Source organism: Thamnophis sirtalis, unplaced genomic scaffold (genome assembly GCF_051295495.1).
Source record: "Thamnophis sirtalis isolate CommonGarterSnake01/CBP01778 unplaced genomic scaffold, rThaSir2_p1.2 scaffold_6, whole genome shotgun sequence".
Classification (NCBI taxonomy): Eukaryota; Metazoa; Chordata; class Lepidosauria; order Squamata; family Natricidae; genus Thamnophis; species Thamnophis sirtalis.
The window spans coordinates 10,565,064-10,577,684 of record NW_028261386.1 but is presented as its reverse complement, the minus strand read 5'-3'; the positions used below and the strand labels follow the sequence as shown (position 1 = coordinate 10,577,684).

The 12,621-nt window shown below is 43.8% G+C and overlaps 1 protein-coding gene across 1 annotated transcript in view; it reads left to right on the top strand.

Annotated features, from left to right (window-relative positions):
- Positions 1 to 12,621, top strand: part of GALNT17 (polypeptide N-acetylgalactosaminyltransferase 17) — a 372,456-nt gene that overhangs the window by 139,345 nt on the left and 220,490 nt on the right. The window lies entirely within an intron of this gene.

Here is a 12,621-nt window from a genome sequence, read left to right as displayed (position 1 = left end):
CACCCTCCAGACCTTCCGCATAGCCCTTAAAACCTGGCTGTCCCGACAGGCCTGGGGCTAAAGACCTTAACCCTGCCCGAATAGTATGAATGTTGTGCTTTTAATGATGTATTGTCTTATATGTAACTTGGTTTGTCCTCCCCTCCCCCTGAACTGTGAGCCGCCCTGAGTCCCCCCAGGGAAAAGGGCGGCATACAAATAAAGTATCTTATCTTATCTTATCTTATCTTATCTTATCTTATCTTATCTTATCTTATCTTATCTTATCTTATCTTATCTTATCTTATCTTATTGCTTCATGCATTGACTTTTTGTTCTGTCAGTGTCAGGGCTGCTTCCCTCAGTAATCAAGAAAGAAACCACTCAACTCCATTTTGCAGAATTAAGAGTACTTTTACTGGTCATGAGTAGATAGTAGCTAGGCAAAGCAAGATCTGAGGCAAAAGCGCGCGTCATCATAGATATCATTATGTGACCCAATCCCCTCCCCCTGGTAACCCCAGCCCATTGTCCAATCCGTACACTCCACAGGTGTCATGTGGGAGACATCTTCAAAAATCATCATCAGGTTGGTATGCCGGACAGTTGGCCTTGGCGGCAACTCCTCTATCTGCAGCATGCGCAGAAGATGGTGAGAACAACTCCCTTTTTACAGTCACTCCAGCACTGAACAATTTCCCCACCCAAATACCATGCCCGGCTCCTCCCCGTTTCAATGGCAGCCGAAAGCAAGCAGCAAAACAGAGGCTGACAGTCAGTTTTCCAGCTCTGTGTCAGATTCTACCCAGAATCTAATCAGTTATGGTTTTCTTAATTTTCAAGTTCCTCTGGACACCTTCACTCTTCCTTCATAAACTGATTTTGAAGTTTGACTCTCTCATTTATTATTTCTTTTGTTGCGGTGAAACCCTAAAGCAACCACATCACTTTGAAGGTACCACATGCGAATGTATTAAACATGCAAACAAAGACAGCGTACACTGAGTTTTCAGCAAAGCAGTGGCAGCTTGCTGAGCAGCCCTGAGCAAAAGTATAACCATGGCTTAGAAGAGTCCTGGTGGCTGCCAAGTTTGCCTGCAGTGTACACTGTATATGCCTGCAATATAAACAGTGTAAAAGGCAGAGTTTGCCCGCAATACCGCATTCTAGCCACTGTAGGCACAGTGGTTAGAACGCAGTATTGCGGGCAAACTCTGCCCACGGCCTGGAGTTTGATCCTTCAAAGTTGACTCAGCCTTCCATCCTTCTGAAGTGAGTAAAATGAGGACTCAGATTGTTGGGGACAGTCTGCTGACACAATAAACCATCCCAGAGTCCCGTACAGCTCTCAGGGTTCCAAATAGCATCCAAAATTAAATCAGAGTCCAAGGCAAAGTATTGCTCAAAGTTCCAATTTATTAAGAGAGCCATGTTGGCACATCTGGGAAAACCCGAATCTGAAAGCTTCCCGGTTTTCCCCACCCAGTTGAAAGTTCAAGATCTTGCCCCCACACCCACAAGTCCATCACATGATCCAATCTTCCACCCATCCAGTTCCGGTCAGGTGCAGAGGTGCAGAGACAAAGGATGGCCTTGGCTTTCTAGAAAGAATTTTGTTATGGCTATGTATCATCTAACTTCGTAAAAAAAAAAAAACCCTTCCATTTCCCCACAATAGAAAATGCATAGTAGAATAATAGAATATATAGATATAGAAAGTGTGGTAGGCCAAAGATCCAAAAGAAAAGATGTTTGCAGGCCTGACATGACTTTGGTTGACATATAGGTGCTATTGCTGTAAGTGCCATTATATACCTTTGGCTCACTATATTGCAAAACCAAGACAAAGAGAAGGCAGAGTCAGTATGAATTACAGCATGACATTGGACAGTTTCAGATAAATCCATCAGGGTGACCTTCTTGTTATTTATCCCTTCCCACTAGGTCGGCATGCTATACTGTCTTTGAGATACCATCAGTAAATAGAAACAATCTGGTTTACTGATTCTTGTCCTTGTTGCTACTCAGGGTCAATTCAAGCTTGCTATGAATGTTTTCTGACAAGGACACATTATCCAGAGGTGGGCAATTAATTTTCCCAAGAGGCCACTTGAGAAACTAGAACTGTAGTGCAGGGCTTCCATTGCTCTGCCACCTCACACTGATGCTGCACCACATCCTGCTGATATCATCCAATGACCAACACCCCCCTCCCCCCCCAGTGCCGATACTGCCAATGATGTGGGGTGGACAGAGACAGCCAAAGAGCTGGATGTGGCTCACCAGCCATAAAATGCCAAGGTTTGCATTAGTTAATTCATTTGTGCGGGTGGGAGGATGATCTCTGTATGGGGGAGGGGGAAATCTCATAGTGAATGCAGCTCTCATCTGTATGGAGGGTGCCTACTGCTAAACTATAAGACTAAACTATGTAAGCATACTGAATCCCTCTCTTTGGATTCAGCCCATTATTCATTCAGTAACTATCAATGTTTTTTACCTGACTTCCTCTTGTTTTACCACAAGTGTAACAATAGGTAAAGGTTCCCCTCGCACATATGTGCTAGTCGTTCCCGACTCCAGGGGGAGGAGCTCATCTCCATTTGAAAGCCAAAGAGCCAGCGCTGTCTGAAGACGTATCCATGGTCATGTGGCTGGCATGACTAAACGCCAACGACGCATGGAACACTGTTACCTTCCCATCAAAAGTGGTTCCTATTTTTCTACTTGCATCTTTACACGCTTTTGAACTGCTCGATTGGCAGAAGCTGGGACAAGTAACAGGAGCTCACTCCGTTATGGGGCACTAGGGATTCGAACGGCTGAACTGCCGACCTTTCGATTGACAAGCTCAGTGTCATAGCCACTGAGCCACCATGTCCCTTCATGTAACAATACCTCGTGTATTTATTATAACTGCATTACATATCTAAAGATTTGATGGGCAGTACTTCAGATCAGCCTTGACTCCTGGCAAGTACATATATAATTTTCTTTTCTTTTTTCTTTTGGAAGTATTTTACCATTGCAACTGTCCTCAGAGTGACTGGTCAAAAGTCACTTAACTAAGGCCTCTATGTTAAAGAAAAGGTTGAAGCTTATAATCTTCCAGCTTGATTCTAACACCTTGAACTATTATATCCACTGGATTTCTAAGGGAATATTACACTTCCTTAACTTGCTATATCACTGGATGCTTTTAAGAAGAGACTGGACCACCAGTTGTCTGGTATGGTATAGCACAGGGGTGTCAAACGCAATTTCTGTTCTGACCTTCTGACCTAGGCTTCACAAAATCACGAAGCAGACTCCTTGTCCCAACAAAACCTCTTTTTATTAAGCTAATGAGAATTCTTCTCATTCCTCTCAAACCTTATCAGGCTTGGAGAGCTGCCAGGCTGATATCTTCTCAGCATTGTAGAAGAAAATAATTGGCAAGGAGTCTCTGAGAGTCACAAACAAATCTTCACTCTAATGAAACAGATAAATTGTCTCCTGCAAACTCCAATCCCCTTTTGCTCCTTTTTATTCCGTCTTGTAGGGGCCATTCACCGCCCACCTGTGCCTTTACTCCTGAGTCGGCCCTTGTTCCTTAACTGTTCCCTTCTCCTGGCAGCTCTGTACATGCACACATTGGGAACCGACTCCAGCTGTTCTTCTGTCCCACGGATCTCCAACTCCAAAGGCAGCTGATAACTGTTGGACAGCCCTGGCCTCATCTCTGCCTCCGATGCAGAGCCCTCATCAGAGCCTTCCCCAGACTCCAGGACTGGCCCATGTTCCTCCCCAACCTCCCCACTGTTTAAGTCTGCCACCAGCTCCGATGGCCACTGGCGGGCCACAACAATTTCATTGAGGGCCACATCAGGGCTATGGTTGTCCTTGGGGGGGGCGGCAGGCAGGCATGGCTGACTGTTTGGGCATGGCTGACTGGTTGGGCGTGGACAGCTTGACAGCACTCTCCAAACTGCTGGCATGTTTCCTCTTTGCACTGGGTAGACCGGTCTGAAGCCACACTGACCCGATGTTTTTTCTTTGCATTGGGTAACGACACGCCCCCTTACATTTTCCAGGACGGCCCTATGGGCCGGATCCAATCACATCATAGGCCAAATCTGAGCCAAATCTGAGCAGATGTTGAGCTAGAAGACCTCCAAGGTCCCTATTGGTCTCCGAACGTGCTTCAAGGTGCTAGTCATTACTTTTAAAGCCCTACATGGCTTAGGACCTGGATATCTGAGAGACTGCCTCCTGCCACATATCTCCCAACGACCAATAAAATCTCACAGGTTGGGCCTTCTCCGGGTGCCGTCGACCGGACAATGCCGGCTGGTGGCCCCTCGGGGAAGGGCCTTCTCTGTAGCTGCTCCAGCCCTGTAGAATGATCTACCCGTAGATATCCGGACCCTTCCCACTCTCTCGGCCTTCCGAAAAGCCACGAAAACCTGGCTGTTCCGGCAGGCTTGGGGCTGTTGATCAAGGTCCAGCCCCACTTAAACGGAATGTCTGGTGTGTTGTTTTTTAAATTGTAGCTCTTCTTTATTTTAACTTTAACTTTTATTTTTGCTCCTGTAAGCCGCCCAGAGTCCTATGGGATTGGGCGGCAGATAAATTTATTAAATTGCTAATTGCTAATTGCCTTCCAATCCTGCTATTCCCTGCCTGAACTGTAACCATTGACTGAGAATCTCCTTATTTTTCTACAGGATTTCTTTCAGCATATTATTTTCATCAGATACCTCAGTCGTCATGTAAACCACCCCATGATTCATACCTATTCGCTTTATTATATGCTTCCTTTAAATCAAAGATGAACAAATTGTTTCTCATTTTTATACATTCCCCAGTGACCAACTGGAGAGGAAAAAAGCAGGATCCACCCACACCCCACCTAGCATAAAGCTTTATTTCCCAAATTTTGTTCATTGTCACTTTCATACTGTTCCAATCACAGTTGTATCAGTCTTCCCAGGTGCACTAAACAACTTAACAATTCTTTGGTTTTCATACTCACCTTCTTATAATCTTCTCCCTTTCATAGGGAGAAAATAGTAGTGTTCTTTCAATTGTCAAACAAAGATGCCATTTTCATGCTGATATTATAAGCAAGCCATACAGTCTCCCTATGAAGCCTCATTTATATTTTAATATTTCCCCAGTTTCAACATCTACATGGTGGTCCTATCCCATTTCCCAATGTTCTCACCGCATCTGTGACTTCCATTTCATATTTTTTTTAAAACATTACTATTTATGACATTCATTTCCACTCTAATCATCAAAATATCATTATCATTCCCATTTTTAATTTCATCCACACTGCTGGAACTGTTTCCCCCTTTTTTACTCACTTCCAGAAGATTTTTTTAAATTATTAAACTTAACTGTTCCTTGTTTTGTTTGTAACAGAAAAACAGAGTTGGAAGGGACCTTGGAGGTCTTTAGTCCAACCTCCTGTTCAGGCAGGAAACCTATACCAGGGGTGTCAAACTCAATTTCATTGAGGGTCACATCAGGGTTGTGTTTGACCTGGGGGTGGGGCATGACCAGGGGGCATGGCCAGCTCTATGTCACTCACCGAGGCTCCATTTTTAACCATGAGAGCCTCCTGCAGCCCTCTGCCAATGAAAACCGTGCTCGGGGAGGCTGCACACGGCCCGCCTGGGCTCTGTTTTCGGCCACAATGGCCTCCTGCAGCCCTTTGCCAGCAAAAATGGAGCTCGGGGAAGCTGCACACGGCCCACCTGGGCTCTGTTTTCAGCCACAATTGCCTCCTGCAGCCTTTTGCCAGCAAAAATGGAGCTCGGGGAGGCTAAACATGGCCCACCTAGGCTCTGTTTTTGGCCATGACGACCTCCTGCAGCCCTTTGCCATCAAAAATGGAACTTGAGGAGGCTCTGTGTAGCCTGTTTTCACTGGCAGAGGCACCACGGGCTGGTCCTTCTCTGTTTCAGAGTGGGCCCACAGACCAGATCTAAGCACCCTATGAGCTGGATCTGGCCTGCGGGCCTTGGAGGTAGATACCCCTGTCCTATACCATTTCAGGCAAATGGTTGTTCAATCTCTTCTTAAAACCTTCCAGTGTTGGAGTACCCACAATTTCTGAAGGCAAGTCATCGGCAGTTATCTTTCTTCCTCCCTCTCTTCCTTCTTTCCTTTTCTCTGTTCTTTCTCCATTAACTTCTCTTAGGAATAGCAAGTATGTACATGGTATTGAACCCTTGGATACATCAACAGAAATCTTCCCCCAAAAAAATACTTTTAAAAGGACACTGAGCACTCTTTTCCTGCATATTTTTTGCAAGCAATATTTTCAGTTATAATGTCATTCTTATTATTTTTAATGAATATACTATTGTTTGCGCACTTTCCCACTTTATATGTCCATATTTGTACAAATTATATGCGGGATATTGCATTGAAGAAGGAGTAGGTGGCGGATAAATGATTACTAGCTAGGATGGCAATAATATTTCCTCTAATATTCAAAGTAATCATCATCTTCATTTAAGAACTCCATAATCCCTTGTGGGGTGGAGTCTGGGCAACTGAATGGAGCTAGCAGAGTGACTTAATGGCCAGATGCCTTTCCTGTTGCCAGTGCGGAGTTTTGTTCAGCAGATATATTCTCAGTGTGCCCAGAGAGAGAAATATCTGCCTCTACCTAGGATCAAACTCACAGCCTCCTGATGGTGAGGTGAGAGCTCCACCTCTAGGCCACTGTGCCACTCCCTCTAATATTCAAAGTAATATACCTTTGAATATCAGTTGCTAGATGATAGAATCTATTCATCTCCGCCCCTGCCTTTTATACCCAGAGCTACGGTGGGGCCTTATTAGCAGCGGTGGCTCTTCCTTCCCCAGGATCGGCCCATAGATTTCCACTGCTCTCCTCTCCTCTGCCTTCTGCACATCTGCATGTCAGGCACTGGATCCAGCTGTTCCTACTCCTCTTCTTCAGCCACCTCAAGATCTGGGGGCTGTTGACTCTCCATCTGAGGGCTGATTGAAGGCCTAGGATCTGCCTCTGTCTCTCTCTCTCTCTCTGCCAACTCCATTCCATCTTCCCCCTCGGAGCTCCCAGATTGCCCTGATGCTGACCCTGACTCCCACGCCTCCCCTCCCTCCTCTGATTCAGCTGCTGGAGGCCAGCGGCCCACAGGTTACAATAAGTGCCCTCTGCTGAAATGCTCTCCACTCATGTGAGTGCTACTTCAATGTGAGCTTCATGTGCAAATAGAGCTGTGCATGTGTGCAGGCATTTGCCACTCACATGCCCCCTCCTCTGTGCCAGGCTGGGGACCACTGTCCTAAGGAATTGTGGATGTGTAATTAAAGTAAAAGTTCCCCTCACACATATGTGCTAGTCGTTCCTGACTCTAGGGGGCAGTGCTCATCTCCGTTTCAAAGCCGAAGAGCCAGCGCTGTCCAAAGACGTCTACGTGGTCATGTGGCCGGCATGACTAAATACCAAAGATGCACAGAACACTGTTACCTTCCCACCAAAAGGTGGTCCCTATTTTTCTACTTGCATTTTTACATGCTTTCGAACTGCTAGGTTGGCAGAAGCTGGGACAAGTAATGGGAGCTCACTGCATTATGCGGCGCTAGGGATTCGAACCGCTGAATTGCCGACCTTTCTGATCGACAAGCTCAGCATCTTAGCCACTGAGTCACTGTGTCCCATCCATGTGTAATTAGCTAGACTTCATTTTCTACAATAGACCATTCCTTGGATAAATCTTTTATATGTAGGAGAAACAGACAGAAGACTGGCAAAACGCATTCATGAACACCAAGTGGCAGCCAGAAGACATGAGGAAAATTGTTTAATTTTGCAACACATAGACAGATTTAACCATCGTTTCAATTGGGAAAATGTGACAGTCCTAGACTAGGACAAGTCCCAAAACGCCAGGGAATTTTCTAGAAGCCTGGCACTCTGACAATTCAGCCATCTATAGACACATAGACATTAGCAACATCTATAGACCATGCAAAAGAGACACTGTATTCTTGACTTCTAGAATCTGTGACACGCACAAACTAAATTATTAAAGAATATTTCTCTCCATCTATTAAAACTCCATCTCTCCAACTTATCTTTTATTTAGAAGCTCCCTTGTTTTTCTATGTGAGCATCATTAGGAAGTCTCACCTGTCTCCCTGGATAGAATAGAATAGAATAACAGAGTTGGAAGGGACCTTGGAGGTCTTCTAGTCCAACCCCCTGCCTAGGCAGGAAACCCTATACCATTTCAGACAAATGGTTATCCAACATCTTCTTAAAAACTTCCAGTGTTGGAGCATTCAGTGTTGGAGGCAAGTTGTTTTACTGATTAATTGTTCTAACCATCATGAAATTTCTCCTCAGTTCTAAGTTGCTTCTCTCCTTGATTAGTTTCCACCCATTGCTTCTTGTTCTACCCTCAGGTGCCTTGGAGAATAGCTTGACTCCTTCTTCTTTCTTTCCAATATCTCAGCCCCTGAGATATTGGAAGACTGCTATCATGTCTCCCCTGATCCTTCTTTTCATTAAACTAGACATACCCAGTTCCTGCAACCGTTCTTCATATGTTTTGGCCTCCAGTCCCCTAATCCTCTTTGTTGCTCTTCTCTGCACTTTTTTTTAGAGTCTCCACATCTTTTTTACATCGTGGTGACCAAAACTGAATGCAGCATTCCATGTGTGGCCTTACCAAAGCATTATAAAATGGTATTAACACTTCACGTGATCTTGATTCTATCCCTCTGTTTATGCAGCCTAGTGTTGACTTTTTTGGCAGCTGCTGTGCACGGCTGGCTCATATTCAAATGGTTGTCCACTAGGACTCCAAGATTCCTCTCAGAGTTACTACTGTTGAGCAAGGTACCACCTATACTGTACCTGTGCATTTCATTTTTGTTGCCTAAATGTAGGACCTTACTCTTTTCACCATTGAATTTCATTTTATTAGATAGCACCCAAAGTTCAAGTCTGTCAAGATCCTTCTGTATCTTAAGCCTGTCTTTGGAGTGTTGACTATTCCTGCCAGTTTGGTGCAATCTGCAAATTTGATGAGTTCCCCATTTATCACCTCATCCAGATCATTGATGAAGATGTTGAAGTGTACTGGGCCTAAAACAGCCTTGGGGTACTCCACTGCATACTTCCCTCCATGTAGATGCAGTTCCATTGAGGACTACACATTGAGTGCGGTTGGTCAGCCAGGATGATACTGTAGAATGCTTTCCAATCCATATCTTGATGGAGAAGAGAAACTTTGGGAACTGGGTTTTGGGAGCATGGAACCGATGGCTCATCGAATTAAGTTGTTTTGTTTTGTCAAGCTCTTTTGTTTCTTGGTCACCGTCTACTCAAATGAAGTATCTACACAAAAGGCCTGCCTAGGGGGTGTCTGAATCTCTTGAACCATAAAGGTGGGAAAATAAATATCACGGCTAGGAATAAAAATCATCCATCAAAGAGCTCGGTAGCGCCTGACAATGAGAGAGGTGTGAATCCCTCCTAAAAATAAATGTAAAAATGTCAGGTGCTACAGCTTTCTATAATGCACAGTGAAGCATGCCATAAAAATTACTTTGTCTCTCTTTTCCTGACATGCTTGGGTTAAGATTTTTTTTTCTCTCTCTCCCTCTTCTGGATGGGGGTATTCACTCTTGCGGCTTGGCTTTTAAGAGGTGAAAGGAAAATTCGTTTCATTTCCAGAAGGCCTGAGACTAGCACTGTGCCTGAATGTGCGTGTGTGCTTTAATGGAGGCCGAAATTGGCCTTTAAATCGGCATTCAATTTAGCTTATTCACCGTTCAGATTGAGAAAATGGATATTTACTTGGCAGCTACCTACTTTTTTTAGAATACAAAGTCAATTGGCCCGTGTTTGGCAAGGGAGCAGGATCTGCCAGGTCCATGATCAAGTAGCTAAATGGGCATGGGGAAACTTGGCCTGCTAATGATGGAGAGTTTAGGTGGGAACTTGACTTATTTGTGAGTCGGCCTAGATGGAATTTATCTTACTGTGATTTCAATGGTAAGGTGTAGTGGGAAATTTAACTGGTGGTGATTCAGAGGCTAAATAAAATTCGGTTTACCTGTGACTCAGACACACGATCGAAAGGAGGAATTAGGTTTATTAATGATTCATAGAATAAATCCTTCCCACTGTGCCATCTTGAGATGTCATGTTAGCCTTAGACTTTCAACGTTACCCTGAATGTCACTCTGCGGGAATATAGTTTAATAATGCATAGATAAAGGTCCCTTGTTCACTTCTTATAATTTCCGAGTAAACTTATCTTAGAAGCAAAGCTAATAGACACTTCCCTCTTCCTGTTGTTGTTTGTAGAGCAGTGTTTCTCAACCTTGGCAACTTGAAGATGTCTGGACTTCAACTCCCAGAATTCCCCAGCCAGCGAATGCTGGCTGGGGAATTCTGGGAGTTGAAGTCCGGACATCTTCAAGTTGCCAAAGTTGAGAAACACTGTTGTAGAGAATCTTTTCAGTGGCAATAGAAAACACTATATAAAATTGATATGGTCTGGAGGACTAGAACTCAGAAATAGACCATTTTTTTTCTTGTTCTTTTTTTTTCCTTTCAGGAAAAGGCATATATCTATAGTGGCTCAATGGCTATGACTCTGAGCTTGTCGATCAGAAAGGTCAACAGTTTGGTGGTTCGAATCCCTAGCGCCGCATAATGGAGTGAGCTCCCATTACTTGTCCCAGCTTCTGCCAACCTAGCTGTTCAAAAGCATGTAAAAATGAAAGTAGAAAAATAGGGACCACCTTTGGTGGGAAAGTAACAGCATTCTGTGCCTCTTCTGCGTTTAGTCATGCCGGACACATGACTATCGAGATGTCTTTGGACAGCACTGGCTCTTTGGCTTTGAAACGGAGATAAGCACTGCCCCCTAGAGTCGGGAATGACTAGCACATATGTGCGAGAGGGAACCTTTACCTTATAAGGGAAGAGCATTGGATTCTTCTGATAAGTGTGCCTTCCTTAAAGTTTTACTTTTAAATGTTAAAGTGCATTTCCATTTTTATTCTTGAGCCGTTTCCAAATCAGAGGTGGATTTCTGCTGTTTCATCCTGGATCAGGCAAACTGGTAGTGGTGGCAACCGGAGGTTCTCCCCACCCACCCGGACACTTCTGCGCATACGCAGAAGCATCACGAGCGCAAATCAGTAGTACAAAAAAAATGGAAACCCACCACTGTTCCAAATGTAACAATAGCTTGATTCTTGTCTGGAACGGTATAGGGTTTCCTGCCTAGGTAGAGGATTGGACTAGAAGACCTCCAAGGTCCCTTCCAACTCTGGTATTGTATTGTATTGTATTGTATTGTATTGTATTGTATTGTATTGTATTGTATTGTATTGTATTGTATTGTATTGTATTAGCAATAGCAATAGCAATAGCAATAGCAATAGCATTAGCAATAGCAGTTAGACTTATATACCGCTTCATAGGGCTTTCAGCCCTCTCTAAGCGATTTACAGAGTCAGCATATTACCCCCAACAACAATCCGGGTCCTCATTTTACCCACCTCGGAAGGATGGAAGGCTGAGTCAACTCTTGAGCCGGTGAGATTTGAACAGCCGAACTGCAGAACTGCAGTCAGCTGAAGTAGCCCGCAGTGCTGCATTTAACCACTGAGCCACCTCGGCTCTAACCCTAATGTTAGGGTTTATGAAAAGCTCTGTCAGATTAGATCAAAAATGAATTCTGTGTACAATATTTACAGTGATACTGCTTGTTCCATTTCATGAGAAACTAAATAGTAATTATCACTGGCATTTGTTTTTAGCTTATTCAAAAATTCTGAATAAAATATATTAAAATTGAAAAAGAAAGAAATAAAGACCATACATACCTGGTCAGCATCTGAAGGCAGGACACGAAGTAACAGGTGGAAGATCATTAAAGAGAAAATCCAACCTAGAAGTAAGGAGAAACTTCCCAACAGTGAGAGCAATTAATCAGTGGGATGGCTTTTCTTCAGAAGTTGTGGGTTCTCCATCACTGGAGGTTTTCAGGAAGAGATTGGACAGTCATTTATCTGGAAAGGTATAGGATCTCATGTTTGAGCAGGAGGGTGGATTAGAAGACCTTCAAGGTCCCTTCCAACAGTATTCTATCTTCAATATTCTGTTCATTCATTTAAAAGATGGGTAGACTAGTATCTCTTTCCTTCCTTTTTGGATGCACTAGCAATACAGCCGGGATACGTTGATGGTGATTTTCTACATCTGTTGATGTGTTTCAAGGCAAGATGGAAATCATAGCTTCTAACGTCTCCTTTCAAGACTTTTTTTTAAAAAATTATTTTATTGAATAAACATTAAAAACATTGGACATGGAGCGACCTTTCTGGCTTTGTCATTTTATTTTAACATAACAACAAATACAGTTTCTACTTATCGTACATAGCTACATTAAACTTATTAACATATACTTGATCCTCCTTTATATATTTATCTGTTCTGACCCCCCTCATTCCACACCAAAGCACACTCCGAGCCAGAGATAAATTACAGCATTTAATTAACAGACAAACAGGTCCTTGGCAGCAACCCAGCACAGACAAGCTTGGGCAGCAATAAACACAGATAAGGCTTGGCAGCAATCCAGCCTGCCA